Source organism: Delphinus delphis, chromosome 9 (genome assembly GCF_949987515.2).
Source record: "Delphinus delphis chromosome 9, mDelDel1.2, whole genome shotgun sequence".
Lineage (NCBI taxonomy): Eukaryota > Metazoa > Chordata > Mammalia > Artiodactyla > Delphinidae > Delphinus > Delphinus delphis.
The window spans coordinates 24,988,331-25,010,959 of NC_082691.1; the positions used below are offsets into that span (position 1 = coordinate 24,988,331).

General features: G+C 34.8%; 1 long non-coding RNA gene across 3 annotated transcripts in view; it reads left to right on the forward strand.

Moving 5' to 3' along the window:
• LOC132431389 (uncharacterized) overlaps nucleotides 1-22,629 on the forward strand; it is a 42,852-nt gene that overhangs the window by 12,755 nt on the left and 7,468 nt on the right. For all 3 annotated transcript variants that reach the window (XR_011246591.1, XR_011246592.1, XR_011246593.1), the window contains exons 2-4: nucleotides 8,702-8,849; nucleotides 10,528-10,618; nucleotides 12,604-12,650. This is a non-coding gene — a long non-coding RNA (uncharacterized lncRNA). The remainder of the gene's footprint in view (nucleotides 1-8,701; nucleotides 8,850-10,527; nucleotides 10,619-12,603; nucleotides 12,651-22,629) is intronic.

Below are 22,629 nucleotides of genomic sequence, written 5' to 3' on the forward strand. Positions count from 1 at the left end.
TGCTTCATTTTATGGACTAATACCAAACTGAGAACGTTATTACCTGTATAAATGTGCCATTAAAAAAGAAGAATTAAATTGCTTAATTTTAAAAGATCAGAAAATCATCTCATGTTGTTATCTAATTTTTAAAGTATAGAGTTGGGACTCTATGATGCCCTCTCATTCTAAAAGATGGCACCTTGACACTGGCAGTTGGAATAGCCTAAAATGGTCCATATATTTTACTTCATATATTTTACTTCATATATATATGTATTTCTTTACTCTTTATTTCCAAGGAATGTTTTTTTAGGGACTTCGTGCTTTTTATGCATTGTATGTGAAAATTTCTTTCCCAGTATTTTAGACTATGATTCCTACTAGATTTGTATGGACCCAGCAGGTTTATGCAATCTTGCTAGATAGACTAAAAGTCAATGGTATGAGCTATCACGAATGTGGAAAGTAGAAACTACCAAAGGACTTCAGAAAAAGGACAAAGAAGGGAATTAAAGATTTCTTTCTCTCAACATGCACAGACATACATATACATAATTCATACACAAGAAAATTTTTTGAACATGGGAAAACTGCTTGTAATTGGTCCAAATCAGAACAAATTTTAGTAGTGAGAGGAGAGGATGAATACTGTTTTCAGTATGTTTCTACTTTTTTAAGGAAGTTTTTATTTCACTAGATGGGGAGTAAATATTAAAATGATTAAATGACAGAAAAAGAATTGTCATAAGATTTTACATGAGCTATTTCCACAGGACTGGTTTAGACAGTAATGTTAAGAACAAAGTAGTGAAAGCAATCTGGGAAGTAAATGAAATGAGAGTTCTCCCTAGAAAGGGTGGATAGAATTTGTATAATAATAGTAGCCAATGTTTATTGAATGCTTATTATACGCTAACACTATTCTCAGTGCTCACATTTATTAATTCTTATAACAACCTATGAGGATAAATATTTAATTACTCCATATTCTGCTTATTTTGACTTTCAAAAATACTAATTTTATACAGTTCAACCTAATATTAATATTTTTATTATACCCATTGTACAGATAAGGAAACAGAGGTACCAAGAAATTAAATAACCTGCCCAAGTTTAAATGGTCAGCATGTGACCAAATTGGGGATCAGACTCATAGCAACTAGTTTCATTGTTAACCACTTCACTCTAGGCTTTGAGTAAAGAAGCCAATGTATTTGATCAGGCTGGGACTAGGACAAGGAAATCTACTCAAAGATTAAAATCTGCTGTGTATGATTCTGTTTCTTGGAACTCTATAAGAGCCTTGAGAAATGGGATATATATATATTTTTACAAATGTATTCTATACACTTCACGCATAAGAAGATATTAAATTTAATAGTTACACTAAAGTTGACCATCACGTTGATGAGTACTGTTTTCCTGTAACAGCAATAATGAAGTGACCATGTGACTAGACAGAAGATACTATTCTCCCAAACATCTGCTTTCAAATTAATGTAGCAAAGAGAAGTTTCAAGGTAAATGGCTTTCAATGCAGCTGCAGACCATGCCACATAAGAGTCATCAGGCTGGAATCCAGTTATTACTAGGGCTGGATAATCTGAACATTTAAAGTCAGGGACACATACTGATGTACTTCTCAGGCAAGTGAGAGGATCTTAAATTATATTACTTTTTCTGTACACATACTTATCACCTTTGTACTTCAAATTTAGTGAAAGATGTGCAAAATAGACCAGATAGCCCAAGGTCAATTTAAAATCAAGGCCTCTTAAATTCACACAGGACATAAAAACTTTTCCTCCTTTTAAAACTAAAGGAACTGGAGATAAAATTAGTCTTAGTACTCAAGTAGGCCAATACAATTTTCTGATACATACGGTAGTGTTACAATCAGAAGAAATTTATTTCTGTTCTGCTGCTTCAATATTTTTTTGTCTCTGAACAAATCATGGTATTATGGAAACTACACAAGATTGGAGTAAAAGGCCTGATTCTCCATTACCTACTACTAAATTGTCATACAACACTGAATCAGACATCTGTTTCTCTAGGACCCACTTCAACCTATAAAAAAAAATGGATGGGGTTAGATGACCCTATCTCTAACAGCTGATAATTCATGCACTGATTTCAACTCTTTGTGTTTCAACTTTCCCATTTAAAAAAAAATATCTATTTATCTATCTATCTATGTCTCCAGATGAACAAACAAGGCAAAATGATTCATGGCATTTAGAAGAAAAAGCATGATACACTTATGATGCCTTTTGATATTAAATGCACAAGCATGATAGTTAGGGAGTTTTCTGTCCTGCCAAGTACATTCTATCACAGTGCCTTTTCAATATAAACATACATTGTGTTCCTCTCATTAAAAACTGAAATAAATATGTACCTTCAGAGGTACATGATAAACACTTAATATTGTATTAGTCCTTAAGATTCTATAGTGTGAGAGTAATCATGTGTATGTGTGTATGCTCATGTGTGTTTTCCCCTCATAAAGTCTCTTGAAATGGGTAAATTAACATAGCTTTCAGCTTCCATATAGATTTCAGCTATAACACTCTGATCATTTAGGGTAAACATCTTTACATTTAGAGGAATAGCAATAATACTTTATCTATGTGCAATTCTGTCTTAATTTTGGGCTTGCTATGGAAATAAGACATTTTAGGAGCAAATAAAAAGATTTCCAAGGACAATTGCTTGTAAAAATTAAGAAGGTCTCACATTGCTTTAGCAGTTCCAATGTACCCAGTGTAAAAGGATGGCAACAGCACAGGGTTTCGTAAAGGCATTATACCCAATGCCCTGTTCTTCTCTAAGGATTCCCCTTATTTTCTACATTAAGCAATAAGTAAAGTATCCTGAAGACAGCTAACTCAATTTGAGTTCTACCAACTAAGTGCAGAGATGACAGAAACAAAAAAATTAGTAAAAACACGGTGTAAAAGAGGACCAGCCTAAGGGTCAGAGACTAGGATCCTCGTCATGATTCTACTTCTAGGTATTTGCCTGGTTACCTTGGGCCAGACACCTGGTTTCTCAGAGCCTCAGCACGCTTTCCTAGAAAATGTGCTAATGTTCAATGTCCTTTCCTGATCCATCATTCTATGAATTGATGCTTGCAGGTGAAGGAAACAAAGAAATCAGATTGTCCCTGTATTCATGGGTCTGATTAGGGTTCATTTTTTGTGAAATACTTTCCTTCCTCTTCTTCTAGCGCTAAGGTAAGTTGGAACTTTATACCTGGGCATCCCTCCCAAGGTACTTACTTGGAAACACTGCCTGCTACAAAGTCACCTTTGTCTGCGTTAGCTACTAGAGCTCCAGAGGCTTCCTGCCCAGAGAGTGAAAGCCTTGCAAGGAATCCAGGAGAGCATCTATGATAACTCCCTCATTTTACAGATACTGAAATTGACCCAAGGGGTTTGGTGACTTTCCACTCAGTGCCAGCTCCTGAAGCACAGGAGAGATTTCTAATGTAGGGTTTTCTGATTCTGTCATTGGTATTTTTTTGTTTGTCTATCATTACTACAAGGGGCATGAATTATTTTAATGGATTTCACAAAAGAATAAAAGGAAAATTTCCTTCATCCTTTTATCTAAAAAGTAGTAACTTAATTGTACTGAATTAGACTGTTGTAATTTTTGGAAACAGGTACTAACAGGTTGCTGTAAATATACTGAGAATTAGGGAAGCCACACTGAGCAGGATTTTGAAGGAGAAAAGTCAAATTTGTATTTTTCTTAATCTAACAAATGTTAAGTGACTTCCCCCTGAAGTATCCAACTTTTGAAAAAAGAGAAAAAGCTTCCAATACCACTAGATTTTTCTCTGTTTTTCTGTATTGCCTTCTCAGTCCAACTCACTGAGGGCAGAAGTTAATGTTCAACCTGATAAGAACTTTTTGGAAAAGATTTAATAAAATTTCCTTAGTAAATTGTGAACTCTCACATAAAGTCACTCTAAAGCTTGCCAACGGTTGGCCTTACAATCAACAGACATGTCTGCAATATTACACACAGATTCTCTGTGTGAAAGATTAACTAAAAGAGATTGCTATCATAATTTGTTGAAAACATTTCTGTTGCAAACATATGGCAGGTTACAAAGGTTCTCATGAGCAAGATACTTGAGCTTAGTCCTTGTATTGAATAATTAAAGGTTTTAAACTCCAACAAGTGCCCGTACCTACTACAAAGAAATAACCCAAACTTGTTTTCTTTTTCATAGGAAGCTGTCCTTGATGAAGGTACAATTGCTTTTAAAAATTGGGTTAAAACAGGCACAGAAGTTTACAGACAGTTCTGAATCTTCGATGTGCAGAATCCAGAGGGAGTGGCAGTTAACAGCAGCAAAATTAAAGTTAAGCAAAGAGGTCCTTACACGTACAGGTGAACGAGTCCCCATAATAAGTGGCACTCTTTCCTTGACCATATGTATTTCTGAAAAAGCTTCCACTTGACAACTGCCATTGTATTGGAATATACTTGTTATTTTCTTACCATTAATATACACTGAAATTTTTGTTTCTGCCTATATAAAACCCTAATCTAAGGATTTAATGATGATAAGAAATATATATTTTATTATGAATTTACCAGCATCAATTAACTGCCCTACATTTAGGAAGTTACAGGAGTTTTACACTTGTGGCATATATTCTCAACAAGTCTAAAATATGCATGCTAAATAGAAAAAAATCTATCACAATTTTACAACCAGAGCACTTTAAAATCCTAAAATTGAAAGCGTAGGTTATATGAGTGGTTCTCCAAGGGTGGCTCCTGAACCAGCCACATCAGCATCTCCTGGGAACTAAGTAGAAATGCAAATTCTCAGGCCCCACCTTAGACCAAATGAATCAGAGACTCTTGCTTTGGAGCTCAGCAATGAGTTTTACAAATACTCTGGGGGATTTCAATACACACTCAGTTCTGAGAACCGCAGCATTAAACTGATTCTACCTAACTACAATACCTGCTAAGGACTTCTATTCAAACTATTTTCCAGGTCTTAAGGGTATTTGTATTTATTCAATAGTTTCATTCTTATATTTTCTTCAGTACTGAGACTAAACAAGCTATACCTTTATCTTACATGCCTTAACAGTTTAATAGACTTTTGAACTCATTCTTAAACTATAAGAACTAAGGGAAGATAATTAGCCAGAACTTTTCAATTGTAAATTTAAAAAACTGATACCAGGGGATTTGAAGTGATTTACCATATTCATACAAACTTAGGACTGATATCTCTTAGACTGTTGAGTACATTTTCTTCTATCTAAATTTTAGACTATGTGTCTTTTCTAACTATCAAAGTAAGGAAAGGAAAGATTGAGGTGCTAAAAACACTAAACCTAACCAAGGATTAGGAATACATTTATGGTGCCCATATGGGAACAGAGTTAAGTCCTGCTATATCATTTGTCATACAAATATGTGATTTTTCCTCAAGAATAATTACAACTAGTTATACACTATGATCAAGCATTATTACAAAATTTCATATTTATAATGGTTTCTTCTAATTCATAGTTTAACTTTCTTATCTGCTTCAGATATTCTACAATTATATAATTTCTTTCCTTTCCATGTATTAATATGTTTCTAGATTGACAACTCACACTCAAATATAATGAAATAACAGTAGTTGGAAGGGTGATGCCTGCTGCCGCAGCACATGATATGTAAGCTGCAGAGCACCTTGGTACCTATTCTGTTCTAGTAATTAACCCCACATCTCCTTGTCTTCAGGCACAGGTCTGCGACTATTCACAACTCTTGTCAAAGAAGACTTGGTTTTCATTGTTACAGAAAAAAATCTTACCTTCAAAAATATTTTTATTTTTTCAGGGTCTTATAGTTCTATGTCATTATCAAAAGCCTATATGAATATCTTGTTCAAAAAATGTTGTAGCTACGATGTGTACCTATGAAAATCTAGAATTCACATATGACCTAATAAGAATCTAGGCATAACTGTTTAAAAATCACAACTCTGTGAACTGACCACATGCAAGAAAAGAGAATAGTTTCTAGAATTTGAGAACTCATCACAGTTTTTGTTTAATTTTTTGTTTGTTTGGAGGGGTTATGATTTTACCTTTAAGGATATTAATTGGAGAATGGGAAAACATAAACATAAGATTGAATCCTGTCCTAGTCTTGCTTGATAGGTTATATAAATTGTATTCTTAGAGGCTTTAACCTATCTCTATCTGGGATGAAAGCAGGGTGGGTTAGATATAATTGATTTACTTGGAGAAGCAATGAACTGAGGGTTAGAGAAGCTGGATTGGCAGCTAAAGTACATAAACAATAAACTCCTATTTACATGACAATGTTAAAGGAAATTATGATCAACTATGAGTCATCTTCTCTCATGATGTCAGCAAAACAGAGTCCTTAGTGTCCGCTTGGATGCCTTAAATAATGGGAAAACGACTGTTTACTTTTCAGAAAAAGTTAATAGTTTGAGAGTCTTCCGCGTGTTGAGGTGATCCTGCCTCTCCACCAGTTACACCCTGAACTCAGTTGAAATTCTAAGTGGAGGAGGATGTCTCTCCTCAAACAGAACCACAGGCTTATTTGGCTTTTGGCTGCTAAAGTGAGCTTGATGAAACTTTGATTGACAAGATGTGACATGGGGCAAAGCATAAAATTGCCTGGATTGAGATCTTAATGATATATATTCCAACCTAGACCATTTCTGTGAAGACCTGGTACCTCCTTCAGAATATTCTCAGATTCAACATAAAAAATAATAATAATTTAAGTTACTTTGCTTTGACAGGCATACATAGAAAGCAATACTGGGCTAAATCTGAGGCAAATTCCTCCCTTTGACCTTATTAACCAACACGTTCTAAAAGCTGTATATATTCTCATTTTTAAACCAAAAATTGAGTGATGATGTTCTCTCTTTAAAAGTACATTCTAAGCACAGGCCTCAGTTTGAAGGATTTTTCCCTTAGTGAGCGCCATCTACTGGTATAGCGTTTTAAGTACAACCAAGTAAACTAGAATTTGGGTCACAATTATTTTTGCTATTATTTCAACTACTACATATATATCAATCTTCCTGAAAATTACAGTCTTTTAATTTTAAATATTAATAATATGTAACCTAAGTTTAAAATACAATTATCTAAGAGAAAAGAGTAACTGACTACTAATAGACTGTCCTGGCTGCTGTTTCAGATTTTTATATTCTTTGTATGTCTACAGTACTCCAAGAATAGTAAATAATAAAGCTTTGATGAAATTATATTAGAAATAAGATATTTCTATCTTTTTGTGAATTCCCTTTTTAAAGAATATGAACAATTAATTTATTTATTTATTCAAAAATATTTACCATATACCAGACAGTGCTTGGGGATACAAAACACACATAATACCTATCCTATAGGAATTTACTTTTTTATTATACCTGATTGAAATCAGGTCAGGTTTTCTTTGGTTTGCTTTGGTTTTTACACTTCAGTTTCATGTTTTTTCAGTCTTTACCTTAGTTAGATAACAACAGATATCTACTGTAGCCTCACAAAGCAGACATTCAAATATATGATAGAGCAATGAATACCCTATTTCATCTCAGTAAATATCTTGTACTTGCAAAAGATTTTTTTCCATAATAATCACCCTTCACCTCATTCCTAAAAAGCAGTTGGTATTTTCCAGGAGCTTAGAACTAATACAGTATACAGTATATGGGGCAGGGATAGAGAGGAACTGATCTCCAAAGTGGAAATTGTATTCCATTAGCTATCTTTAATTCTCATTAAAATACTGGAAATTATGGAAAAGCCAGTACAGGAAAGTCTGTGCACTTTGAACAGTCTTTCTAATATAAGAAAACGTGCTCTTACTGTTCCCCTGTTTAAACCTCTCTGCTGTCTCCTCCTGACTCTCAGGATAAAAGCTAAACATTTAAGTATGGGATGCAACCCTTTCACGTTCCAGATGTTGCCTATTACAGTCGCTTTATTTCCACCACTCTCCTTACTCCTTAAACCAACTATATTGAAACATCTGCATTTCTAAAATTACACCTGGTTCCTACTTCTTACCTAATACATGCTATTTTCTATGCTATTTTACCCAACTAAACTTCTCTTTGTCATTCAGACCACTTATGTGGAATTGTATCTTCTTTTTTTTAATTTTTATTGGAGTATGGCTGCTTTACAATGCTGTGTTAGCCTCCACTGCACAACAAAATGAATCAGCCATACACATGCAGGTACCCTCCCTTTTGGACTTCCCTCCCATTTAGGTTACCACAGTGCATTAGGTAGAGTTCCTTGTGCTGTACAGTAAGTTCCTATCAGTTGTCTATTTTATACATAGTATCAATAATGCATATATGTCAATCCCAGTCTCCTATCTTGTCCCTTATCCCCACCACAACCAACCCAAGCCTGGGTTTGTTCCTGTTCTGTGTTTTCCCACAGAATCTGTGTAACCCACTATAATAACATGTATTCCCTCTCCTCTGCTAGGCACATCTAAGATTCCTCTTCTCAACTTTGCTAGAGGTTCAGCATTGGCCTACTGATCATTTTAACCTACTTGTTTAGCCTAATTTCTGACATAGTCTATGCATTCAAAAATTATTTGTTGCATGAATAAACAGCATTTGACACTTAATGTTCACTTGCAACAATTATTTTGAATTTTATTTACTTTTGTTTTTCAGAGTTTGTTATCTAGCCAAGGAAAATATAACGTGGGACTCTGAGACCCACACGGTCTCTTTCCTACAGCCCAACGGTACCATCTTTGAACCCTCACTGTCAGTTGGAACCGAGAATGACACTTTCACTGTTCTCAATCTGGCTGTAGCAGTGAGTAGACAAACAGCGAAATTACTGGTTTTGAAATACTCTAGAATCCTCTGTAATTAATCTCATGATTAGAACTATCATTAGATATCATTTATTTTGTCATTTTTATGAAAATGTGTTCTTACGGCATTATTTTGAATTATGGCCCTTTCTTTTATTAAGCTAAATTCTAGTATTTTCCATTTATTTATTAAAAATCTGATACTGCAATTGGTGTCTTAAACCGTGATTTCATTTTTGGAGACTGCACCCCATCTCTATCCAAATGTATTTATTCAAGGAGTACTCAATTTACTTATCAAAAGATCAAGCTCTTCTATGTTTCAAAAGAGAAGTTTGAAAAAACTATTGTGGGGCTATAAGGAGCCATTCTTGAGCTCGATTCCACACCCTATTACTACTACAGTTGGTGTGTTTTATCCTGTGAGTACCAAATATGAATGTCGATATTGTTAGACTTTAACTGGATAAATATGGTGGCATTGGCAATTCATAATTTTATTATTTAGTGTGTATTTCTGATCTGGGAATACATATTCTAATTACTTAAAAGTCTCTATCTCACAGGAACTCAGCTATACTAGTTGGGAAAATTTATGTATCTGAATTTAACAATTAAAATTAAGAAGCTGACATTTAATCAAGTTTCCATTCTTTGACAAATACATAAATTGTCTAAAATTAGATGGTAAGCTGGTAAGGCTTTGAATACAGTTTTGGCTTTGATTTCCTATCTATAAATAATCAAGCTTAATGACATATATTTGTGTTAAATGTATTTATCATATCATTCCTGCTTCTCTAGACCTCTTACAAATTTGTTTTAATGTAACCTTAAAAGTTACTCAAAATTTACATGAGAATGATAACTCAGCAATGTCATATGTTCATAAAATTAGTTGATATGAACTCCTAGTAATCTACAAATGTCATGAAATGGCAGTTAGGAGATTTTTAAAAATGTGAACTTGGTGATATATTTAGTTATAGCTTAACATTATGAGTCACGAATAGAACAAGATGACTACTGAACTGAAAAACTGAGTATGATTTCACTTGTCACTATATGAGATATTTGTTATATTTTCTAATTCATTGCTGTTATTATATTTTAGATGGTTTTTAGGATTGCAAGCTTATATATCAATTAAATATAAGTATAGAAAGCCTTGAGGAATAATTAATTCATTTACTATTATTTAACTCAAATACTCTTCTTTCCTTGGCTAATTCTGTTTTTAATTCTATGTACCTAATCTTTAGTAACCACTTATTAGAGATCATAACATTGAGAAAACTTCCAGAAATCTGTCATTGTTCTCGTAGGTTTTGTTCACTATCCCCTCATCTCAATATAATAGGAGTAGTGATCACAATGGCCTTTCTGGCTTAATTACATCAAACAGTGCTGGAGTTCGATCACGTCAGTTTCTGATATTTATTTTCTACCTTTGTCTCAGCATCTACAGCTATTTCTAGGCACCTTTTACATTCTGTCTTTTTAAAATGTGGAAGACCAATAATTTTAAAACTTTATTGCATATATATTTCAAATCACATAAAATAATTATGAACAACCAGTGTTTGAGAAATGCAAAAGTGAGTTAATTACATATTTTATAACTTGGAAAATATGGCTTGTTCTAGAGGTAATTTTTTCTTGTACATATCTTTTCAGACCACAATACTTCAGATGGAGTTTATAAAGTTTTCAATGGAAAAGACTACATAAGCCATATTGCCATAATTGACACATTTAAAGGCATAAAGTAAGTATTCACACAAAGTGTGTGTGTGTCACTAGGATACTCTAAGGCAGGCAAGAAACTTGTTTAACAACTGGTAAGGCACAGGCACCAACCTATGAAACAGATCTGCCTGTATCTCAGTCCTAGAAACTCCCGTTCTGCCAGGCGTTAACCCTTTAGTTGCAACGACCGGTCCTACTAGTGCATAGGTGCTGAGTATCAGCCCCACTTGAGGGTTGACCTTTATGCACAGGGTCTCTTACATAAAGAAATCTAAAGGGACTACTTCCATCCCTGCTGCATAACCAGCGTTATTGTGCACTCATACAATTACATAACTGCAAATGAAAAGGAAGAAAGTCAAAATGTCAACTTATCATCCAACAGGTAGGAAAATATATCTTACTGTTGTTTTATTTCTTTACTGAGCATGAAATATAAAAATTGTTCATTCCAGGGACATGACTAAATATGTCTATAAAGACGGAAGCTAAATGAATCCATGCCAATGCTTTCATGACTTTCCCCTTCAAATTTTTCTTGAAATAATTTTATATATTGATAACTCAGCTTTTTAAAACTTTATCAATATGAAAATGGAATTACTATGTCCTGCTCTAACATTGACATATTAAACTTGATAGAGAGCATGCCTCCTGTGAAGTAGCAGTAGAATGAGATATGTTCATATAGCCATGATTTCCTACTTTTCCCTAGCTCCTGACTGTTTATCTGGAGACACCTAATTCATATGTCTAAAATAGGAAGAATCCCAATAAATATCAAGAAAAAGCCTTTTCTCCTCAAAGTTAAAATGAGTTTTACATCAGTGATTTCTTGATGAAGAATAAAGTAATCAAAATCATAAGAGATGAAATCTTTTTATTAATTAAGTAACCATTACCTCACACTGAGTTCCTATCTAAAATTTGCATAAAACATTTAAATACTAACTCATGTAACCCTTTTTCTTCTACAGAGTCCATAGTCACTTTTTTTTTTATAGAAAAGTCTAATGGAGGAAAACAAACACTTCTAAATGCTCATTTTAGGGGATATCACATAGTGTTTGTATACTGACGGAAGTGAGAATTTCTTCCATTTCAATATCACAGAGATGTTTTGAGGAGAGTTACTATATGCTCCTAATTGGAGTAAGAATTTCACATGAGTTTAAGATTATGATAAGGTTAATTTAACTGACCATGGCAAGACTGAGCATGATTAATAGCTTACTCTGTTTAAAAAAGAAGCAACAGCTTGCCTTGACATCTTACTGGATGGTATGTTAGGAGTTTGAAAAACCTGTTTTCCATCATCAAAAAGTGGCAAACTATCTCTACTGTTATATGTATATATACCAGGAAACAATACAAACATCTTAAGTAGATACCAAAGTATAAATTAATAAACTTTGTCCTACTTTAATGTCAGTTCATGCAAGAGTTAAAAGAGGGGAAAAGTATAAATTGATTATCTGCATGTTTCCAATAGCTATTGATCAAACATCTGCTTCTTTCTGTCCTCCTCCACACTGCCCTCTTCTCCCTCATACTGAGTTTGCATCAGTTATCCACTTAATATTTTCCTCCTATTCAGTTGAACACTCAACATACTATGATACAATCCACTTCTCCCATTGCAACAAAAAAAACTTAACGTAAGAAGAGATCTAAATTTCTGATAAATATTTCTCAACCTTTTTTGAAGAACTCTGGCTGCTCCAAATTGTTTCTAACTAACAACATTTGGCAGTTTTTATTTTTTAATCTGGCCATTTAATGGTAACAGGCACTTCATTTATCTCAACAAGATGAAAACTTCAAACAAAACATAGACCAAATGATTTAGAATATTTCTTAAACTTAGCATTTGTCACATCTAGTCTAATCAATATTTATTATTTTAGCAGAAGTACTGAATTATAATAGACAAAGTAATGTGATATGGTGTTCTTGGAATGACAATGTTCATTTCCTTTTTTTTTTTTATTTTTTATTCCTAAGGCATGTCTCTTAGTGGGCAAGCGATTGTGACATGATTAATGGTACAGGTAAGGGCATTTCTTCTGTGGCAATAATCACAGTGAAATCACCTCCTTTCTCCCATAAATCCACCATCGTACCTACAATGTTCTGGAGGGGTATGCATTTACCTGTCTTTATATCCCTACAACATAATTCAGAATCTCTGTTCTTATACAGGCTTAGTAAATGTCTGTCTAATGTGACTGAATTTCTCAAGATTAACCACTGAGGATAAACCTTTACTGCACTCCTAGGGAAATGTTTGCTTTGTAAAAACTTTACTTAATTAACTGCCTTCCTGGCTGCAGAAGTAAGGGGTTAGAAAAACTTAGAGTAGTAGTTACTGTTCACATGTTTTGTATATACTGTATAGATAATAATTTAAAACTGAAAGAATTTAAAAATCAATATAATTAAAAAAGGTAAACATACATCCAAGGGGAGGTTTCAATATGAAGTAGAATCAGTGAATTTCCAAGTAGAGCCATCTATTTTGAATAAGATGATCAGAATTACAGAGAAAAGAACAACAGAAGCAACAAAAACAAGGTTACATACGTACTAACCAAGGTACTAACCATGAAAAATGTATGCACAAATGAACATTCTGAATTAGAGTTGGGAAGAAAGAAGGTGCTATGAACTTAGATTTAAAGTATAGTTAGATCCAACTTATTATTCTCCTTGAAGAAAAGCAAAGTACACATATATCTATTAGTTTAAGAATTAAGGTTTAAAAAGCAAGGGGAATCAAAATGAGGTAATTAAAATCAGAGGCGAGCTTTCAGCTACTAAGAAATATCAACAGAAGCAGAGCATAATGTTTACAAAGCCGGTGAGGCAATACTTTATAGGAAAATATATAATGAAGATGAAAAATGTTAAAACAAAGTTATGTAAAAAGTAGGGAATAAAAAGGAAACACAGGGAATGTTCATTTTCACAAAGGTATTGCTGAGTTTTGCATGTTTAATTTTGTTAACACTCTTCTAGGAAAAAAAAAAAAACAGCAAAACCACTGATTGATTGATTTGCAGAGCTTAGAACCATGGGGATGGGTGAAGAAATTCCTTTCCAAGTGATGCATTTCTGTGAATAATGTCCCAATACCAATAAAGGTGTCCCAATACCACTAACTTTAGTAATTTCCTAAGAATAAACTTCAATCCTTCGATACAGAGAAAAATATACTGTGCTTCTTTTAAATAGTATTTATCATGAGTTTAAAAAATGTATTTAAAAACTTTGCCCAAAACTAAGAAGTAGTGAAGTTTTAAAACAGGAATTGGAGGATTCATTAATGACCATAATATAAATATATGAGCATCAGGCATGAAGTTAAAAGTATCTAAGAGGAAAATAGAAGTAAAACAAACAAGGAGCAGGGGTAGTTTGGACAGGCCAGGGACTCAGACAATCTGTGTAAGAGAGACTGTTGGTTATAGCACTAGGAAAATAGACTGATAAAATGGAAAAATTCCAACATTTTTATCATGATTTAGAAGTACTTCCTATACCTTCTTTAATAAGCTTAAAGAGACATAAAATGAAAATATTGATTTACATTTGAATGTATTTTTTTAAAAAAAGAGTCCTGCTAGTATCCACTATCTTACGGTCATGACCTTTATGGTGTCATTATGACATACTTTATGGTGTCATTATGACATCATCTTCGATAATACTTCAGGTGATTTTTAAGGCTTTTTGATGTATTATTTTCCTTTAATGGCTAAGGTGTTGGAAGGCAGTTGTAGACAATGCCCATCTTACTGTTTTGAACAAACACATTCAGTGGTGGCTCATTTTACTGATATTCATTTGTGGAGTAAATGGAGGAATTATCTAGTTATTTCTTCTTATATCCAGTGTGTGCCACGGATCTTAACAATTGTAGAGGTTCAATAAACTCAAAAAATGCCCATTTTGATGTATACATTTTCAAACTATTTGCATAAAATTCTGTTTAGTGAGAGAACTTCAATAAATGATTTAAAAAACATTAATCAGCATAAGGTTAGGTGAATGAATCACAATCGACAGTAAGAACATTTACTAAAAGAACTTGTAAAGGAAGCTCAAGGTAAGGAAATTGCCACTCTACTGATTGGATAGAAAAACACAATCACAGTTTTAAAAACATGTGATTTTGCCATTGTTTTTTTTTTAAACTTTCATTTATTTTTAAGGAGTGGGAAAATTTAATACAAAATTGAATACCATTGAATAGTATAGTACACAGACTTGTTGAATATGGTAGCAGCTAGTAACCTGTCACTATTAAGTACCTGAAATGTGACTGGTACAAACTGAAATGTGCTATAAGTATAAAGTACACACTGGATCTTTAGATTTTGTTAATTTTTATATTGATTATACATTAAATGATATTATTTTGGATATACTGGGTTAAATAAAATATAACTGATATTTTTATCAGTTTTAAATGTGGCTACTGGAGGATTTAAAAATTACATGTGTACAAATTTCTGGGTTGATTGGCTGGTAAGATTGCAGGATAGAAGGACGTGAGCTCACCCCTTCTTTCAAAAACACCCAAATCACAACTAACTGCTGAACAACCACCACCAAAAAAAAAAAAAAACAAAAAAACCAAGAGACTTTCAAAAAAGATATCCTACATCCACAGACAAAGAAGAAGCCACAACAAGACAGTAGGAGGGGCACAAATGCGATAAAACTGAATCCCATACCTGTCAGGTGGGCAACCCACAAACTGGAAATAATAATACCAGAGAAGTTCTCCCTCAGGATTGAAAGTCCTGAGCCCCATGCCAGGCTTCCCAGCCTGGGGGTCTGGCAAAGGGAGAAGGAGACCCCAGAGAATCTGGCTTTGAAGGGCCATGGTGTTTGATTGCAGGAATTCCACAGGACTGGGGGAAAGAGAAGCTCCACTCTTGGAGGGCACACACAAGGTCCCAGGCACACCAGGACCTACAGAAAAAAGCAGTGGCATCATATGACTCTGGGCCAGACCTACCTGTTAGTATTGGAGGGCCTCCTGCTGAGGTGGGGGGCAGCTGTGGCTCATGGTGGAAACAAAGACACTGGCAGTGGCAATTCTGGTGAGTACTCATTGGCATGAACCCTCCTGGAGGCCGCCATTTCCTCCCCAAGGCCTAACCTGATCCAACAGTCTGTAAGCTCCAGTGCTGGGACGCCTCAAGCAAAACAATGAAGAAGGCAGGAACACAGCCACAACCATCAGCAGACAGGCTGCTTGACGTCTTCATGAGCATGGCCCTGCCCACCAGAGGGACAAAACCCAGCTCAACCCACCAGTGGGCAGGAACAAGACCCTTCCACCAGGAAGCCTGCATAAGCTGCTTAGACAGCCTCATACACCAAGGGGCAGAGAGAAGAAGCAAGAACTACAATCCTGCATCCTGCAGAATGGAAATTGCAATCACAGAAAATTAGACAAATGGAATGGCAGAGAAGTATGTCCCAGATGAAGGGACAAGATAAAACCCCAGAAGACCAACTAAGTGAAATGGAGATAGGCAATCTACCCAAAAAAGAATTCAGAGTAGTGACAGTGAACATGATCCAATATCTTGGAAAAAGAATGGAGGCACAGATCAAGAAGATGCAAGAAATGTTTAACAAAGAACTAGAAGAACTAAAGAACAAACAAACAGAGATGAACAATACAATAACTGAAATGAAAACTACACTAGATGGAATGAATAGCAGAGTAACTGAGGGAGAAGTACAGGTAAGTGAGCTGAAAGCCAGAATGGTGGAAATCACTGCTGCAGAACAGAATAAAGAAAAAAGAATGAAAAGAAATGAAGACAGTCTAAGAGACCTCTGGGACACCATTAAACACACCAACGTTCGCATTATAGTGGTCTCAGAAGGAGAAGAGAGAGAGAAAGGACCCAAAAAATTACTGGAAGAGATAATAGCTGGAAACTTCCCTAACATGGGAAAGGAAACAGTCACCCAAGTACAGGAAGCACAGAGTCCAAGGCAGGATAAACCCAAGGAGGAACACACTGAGACACATAGTAATCATATTGACAAAAATTAAAGACAGAAAAAATATTAAAAGCAGCAAGGGGAAAACAACACATAACATACAAGGTAACTCCCATAAGATTATCAGCTGATTTCTCAGCAGAAACTGATTCAGCTGATTTCTCAGCTGCTTTCTCTGCAGGCCAGAAAGGAGTGGCATGACATATTTAAAGTGATAAAAGGGAAGAACCTACAACGAAGAATACTCTACCCAGCAAGGCTCACATTCAGATGCAAGAGAGAAATCAAAAGCTTTACAGACAAGCAAAAGCTAAGAAAATTCAGCATCACCAGACCAGCTTTGCAACAAATGCTAAAGGAACTTCTCTAAGTGGGAAACACAAGAGAAGAAAAGGACCTACAAAAACAAACCCAAAACAACGAAGAAAATGGTCATAGGAACATACACATCAATAATTACCTTAAATGTGAATGGATTAAATGCTCCAACCAAAAGACACAGGCTTGCTGAATGGATACAAAAACAAGACCCATATATATGCTGTCTACAAGAGACACACTTCAGGCTGGAGTAGCAATACTCATATCAGACAAAATAGATGTTAAAGACTGTTACAAGAGACAAGGAAGGACACTACATAATGATCAAGGGATCAATCCAAAAAGATAAAACAATTGTAAATATATATGCACCCAAAATAGGAGCACCCTAATATATAAGGCAAATACTAACAGCCATAAAAGGAGAAATTGACAGCAACACAATAATAGTGGGGGACTTTAATACCCCACGTTCATCAATGGACAGATCATCCAGAAAGAAGACCAAAGGAAACACAGGCTTTAAAACACAAATGAGACCAGATGGACTTAATTGATATTTAGAGAGCATTCCATCCAAAAGCAGCAGAATATACTGTTCCAAGTGCACATGGAACATCTTCCAACATTGATCACACACTGGGCCACAAAATGAGCCTCAGTAAGCTTAAGAAAACTGATATTATATCAAGCATCTTTTCCAGCCACAATGCTATGAGATTAGAAATCAACTATAATAAAAAAAAAACTGTAAAAAAACACAGTTTGAGGCTAAACAACATGCTACTAAACAACCAATGGATCACTGAAGAAATCAAAGAGGAAATAAAAAAAATACCTAGAGACAAATGAAAATGAAAACCTGACAATCCAAAAGCTATGGGAAGCAGCAAAAGCAGTTCTAAGAGGGAAGTTTATAGCAATACAATCTTACCTCAGGAAACAAGAAAAATGTCAAATAAACAACCTAACCTTACACCTAAAGCAATTGGAGAAAGAAGAATAAACAAAACCTGAAGTTAGTAGAAGGAAATAAATCATAAAAGTCAGAGCAGAGATAAATGAAATAGAAATGAAGAAAACAATAGAAAAGATCAATAAAACTAAAAGTTGGTTCTTTGAAAAGGCAAACAAAATTGATAAACCTTTAGTCAGACTCATAAAGTAAAAAAAGGGAGAGGGCTCAAATCAATAAGATTAGAAGTGAAAAAGGAGAAAATTTACAACAAACACCACAGAAATACAAAGAATTATAAGAGACAACTACAAGCAAATATATGTCACTAACTGGACAATCTGGAAGAAATGGACAAATTCTTAGAAGGGTACAGTCTCCCAAGACTGCACCAAAAAGAAATAGAAATATGAAAAGACCAATCACAAGTACTGAAATTGAAACTGATTAAAAACTTGCAAGAAACAAAAGTCCGGGATCAGATGACTTCACAAGCAAATTCTATCAAACATTTAGAGAAGAGTTAACACCTCTCCTTCTCAAACTATTCAGAAAGTTGCAGAGGAAGGAATACTCCCAAACTCATTCTATGAGGATACCATCAACCTGATACTAAAACCAGACAAAAACACCACAAAAAAAGAAAATTACAAGCCAATATCACTGATGAACGTAGACACAAAATTCCTAAACAAAATACAAGCAAACCAAATCCAACAATACATTAAAAGGACAACACAACATGCTAAAGTGGGATTTAACCCAGGGATGCAAGGATTTTTCAATATCCGCAAATCAATCTGTGTGATACACCATGTTAACAAATGGAAGAATAAAAACCATATGATCGTCTCAACAGATGCAGAAAAAGCTTTTGACAAAATTCAACATCACTTATGATAAAAAAAAAAAAACTCTCCAGGAAGTGGCTATAGAGGTAACCTATCTGAACATAATAAAGGCTATATATGACAAAAATACAGTTAACATCATACTCAATGGTGAAAAGATGAATGCATTTCCTCTAAGATCAGGAACAAGACAAGGATGTCCCCTCTTGCCACTATTATTCAACATAGTTGTGGAAGGCCTAGTCATGGCAATCAGAGAAGAAAAATAAATAAAAGGAATCCAAATTGGAAAAGAAGAAGTAAAACTGTCACTGTTTGCAGATGACATGACACTACACATAAAAAATCCTAAAGATGCTACCAGAAAACTACTAGAGCTCATCAATGAATCTGGTAAAGTTGCAAGATACAAAATTAATACACAGAAATCTCTTGCATTTGTATACACTAACAAGGAAAGATCATAAAGAGAAATTAAGGAAACAATGCCATTTATCATTTCATCAAAAAGAATAAAATACCTAGGAATAAACCTATTGAAGGAGACAAGAGACCTATACTGTGAAACTATAAGATGCTGATGAAAGAAATTGAAGATGACACAAACTGATGGAAAGATATACCATGTTCTTGTATTCAAAGAACGAATATTGTCAAAATGACTATACTACATAAGGCAATCTACAGATTCAATGCAATCCCTATCAAATTACCAATGGCATTTTTCACAGAACTAGGACAAAAATTTCAAAATGTGTATGGAGACACAAAAGACCCTGAGTAGCTAAAACAATCTTGAGAAAGAAAAACGAAGCTGGAGGATCAGGCTCCCTGACTTCAGACTATACTACAAAGCTACAGTCATCAAAACAGTATGGTACTGGCACAAAAACAGAAATATAGATCAATGGAACAGGCTAGAAAGCCCAGAAATAAACCCACAGACCTGTGGTCAATTAATCTATGACAAAGGAAGCAAGACTGCACAATGGAGAAAAGACAGTATCTTCAATAAATAGTGCTGGGAAAACTGGACAGCTACATGTTAAAAAAAAAGTGAAATTAGAGCATCCTTTAACACCATAGGCAAAAATAATCTCAAAATGGATTAAAGACCTAAATGTAAGACCGGATACTATAAAACTCTCAGAGGAAAACATAGGCAGAACACTCTCTGATGTAAATTACAGCAATATCTTTTCTGAGCCATCTCCTACAGTAATGGAAATCACAAGAAAAATAAATAAATCCTAACTGAACTCAGAAGCTTTTGCCCAGCAAAGTAAACCATAAACAAAACGAAAAGACAACTCACAGAATGGGAGAAGATATTTGCAAACAATGCAACCAACAAGGGATTAATGTCCAAAATCTTCCACAGCTCATGCAGCTCAATATCAAAAAAACAGGGCTTTCCTGGTGGCACAGTGGTTGAGAGTCCACCTGCCGATGCAGGGGACACGGGTTCATGCCCCGGTCCGGGAAAATCCCACATGCCACGGAGCAGCTGGGCCCGTGAGCCATGGTTGCTGAGCCTGTGCGTCCGGAGCCTGTGCTCCGCAACGGGAGAGGCCACAACAGTGAGAGGTCCGCGTACCAGAAAAAAAAAAAAAAAATCATTAAATATCAAAAAAACAAACAACTCAATCAAAAATTGGGCAGAAGATATAAATAGACATTTCTCCAAAGAAGACAAACAGATGGCCAAGAGGCACATCAAAAGATGCTCAACATCGTCAACTATCAGAGAAATGCAAATCAAAACTACAATGAGATATCACTTCACACTGATAGGAATGGCCATCATCAAAAAATCCACAAATAAAGCCTGGGGAGGTTGTGGAGAAAAGGAAATCTTCCTACACTCTTGGTTGGAATGTAAACTGGTACAGCCACAATGGAGAACAGTATGGAGGTTCCTTAAGAAACTAAAAATAAAGCCACCATATGATCCAGCAATCCCCCTCCTGGGCATATATCCGGAGAAAAACGTGGTTCAAAAGGATACATGAACCTCAATATTCATTGCAGCGCTGTTGACAATAGCCAAGACATGGAAGCAACCTAAATGTCCATGGACAGATGAATGGATAAAGAAGATGTGGTACATATATACAGTGGAATATTACTTGGCCATTAGAAAGTATGAAATAATGACATTTGTAGCAACATGGATGGACTTGGAGATATCATACTAAGTGAAATAAGCCAGACAGATAAAGACAAATACCATGTGATATTGCTTATATGCAGAATCTAAAAAAAAAATGATACAAATGAATTTATTTACAAAACAGAAACAGACTCACAGCTTAGACAACAAACTTAGGGGTTATGGTGGACACGTAGTAAACAATGGAGCGTAGGAGACATACAATAAACACCCACATGCATGGACCCCAGCAAGTGAGCAGCCTTTCTCTCCAGGATTAAGCTTTGGAAGATTGAAACTTTATGTTTATTTCATTTAAATTGGGCAAAAATAAAGGATTTGAGGGAGTCATATAAATATTTAGTCCATAGAGGAAACTAACTATGAGAAATGTCTTCAATATAAATACTCTCTGGTAGTTCATAAGCAAAAAATAATCTGAGAAGCTTCTGAAAACAAAGATAAGAATAGCTCATACTCAAGTACAGTTCTGCTAAGCCTTAAAATTTCCCAAGATTTTTTTTCCCTAAGATTTAAGCATGAATTCTAACAAGATTATATCTAATTTTTGTAAGTTAAAGCAATGATATAAATTTAAAAATAGGAAAAGATGGATCTCCAGAATGAAGTTCAGTTTCCCAGAATGAAGCTCTTTCTTATCTGTGTTTAGATCATTCTATGCTGTGTTTGAAGGCAAAATTGATCTGATAGGAATCCCTGTGTGTAGATTCATTTTTCCATCCAGGGCTTTTGCATCTCCACTTCAAAATCCAGGCAACCATTGTTTCTGCACAGAAACAATTACCTCCAAAGACTATACCTTATATGGTGTGCTAGATGTTAGCAAATGCAAAGAAGGTGAGTACAAGTTCTCAGTGTCACTATCCATGGCATAATTTGCATTATTCTTTAAAATGTAAACTTCACCCGGGATTCCTTTCCACTAGAAATTTAAAGTGAGAAAGCAATAAGGGCAGAAAGTTAGGGTGATGGTAGGATATTTTTGTTCTGATTTTTGTACCGCTTTCAAGCTCCCAGTTGTTTCAGTGTTGCAAAACTTAGTTACTGTTAGGTAAAACCATACTGATATTTCCCTGTGCTACTTTGGATAATATAACTTTAGGTCCTCCATGCATTTTTTAATTGGATTATTTATTTTTTTGAGTTGTGTGAATGCCTTGTATATTTTGGATGTTAATCACTAATGGGATATGTGGTTTGCAAATATTTTGTCCCATCCCATAGGTAGCCTTTTCATTTTTGATGGTTTCCTTTGCTGTGCAGAAACCCTGTGCTCCTTTTAGATTTAGGGTAAAATGAAAATAGTTCCCAGAATACTTTTTGCATCCCAATTTATCCAGCTGACATTTTTCTAACTTTTTCTACCCTAGAAAATGGTAAATAAAAATAAGTATATTTCAGGATGTCTCTGAAAGAAGAATTGACTCAAACACGAAATTTGGAGTCTATCTTATTTTGCTCACCTCCTTCATGTTGGAGTTAGTGTGACTAAAGAGAGAAAAACCTCTTCAATAAATTCTCAGTCCATAGACATATTACTGCCTGAAACATGAAGGTATATGGTTGTAACTTTGTGTTCAACAGCTAAGCTTTGCATATTTAAAATAAACACCAAAGCGATGAACAACAGACATCAATTGACTGGTTACTAGGAGAAGTTTAAACTTTATTTTTGTTCAAAAGTGATTAGATGTTATAAT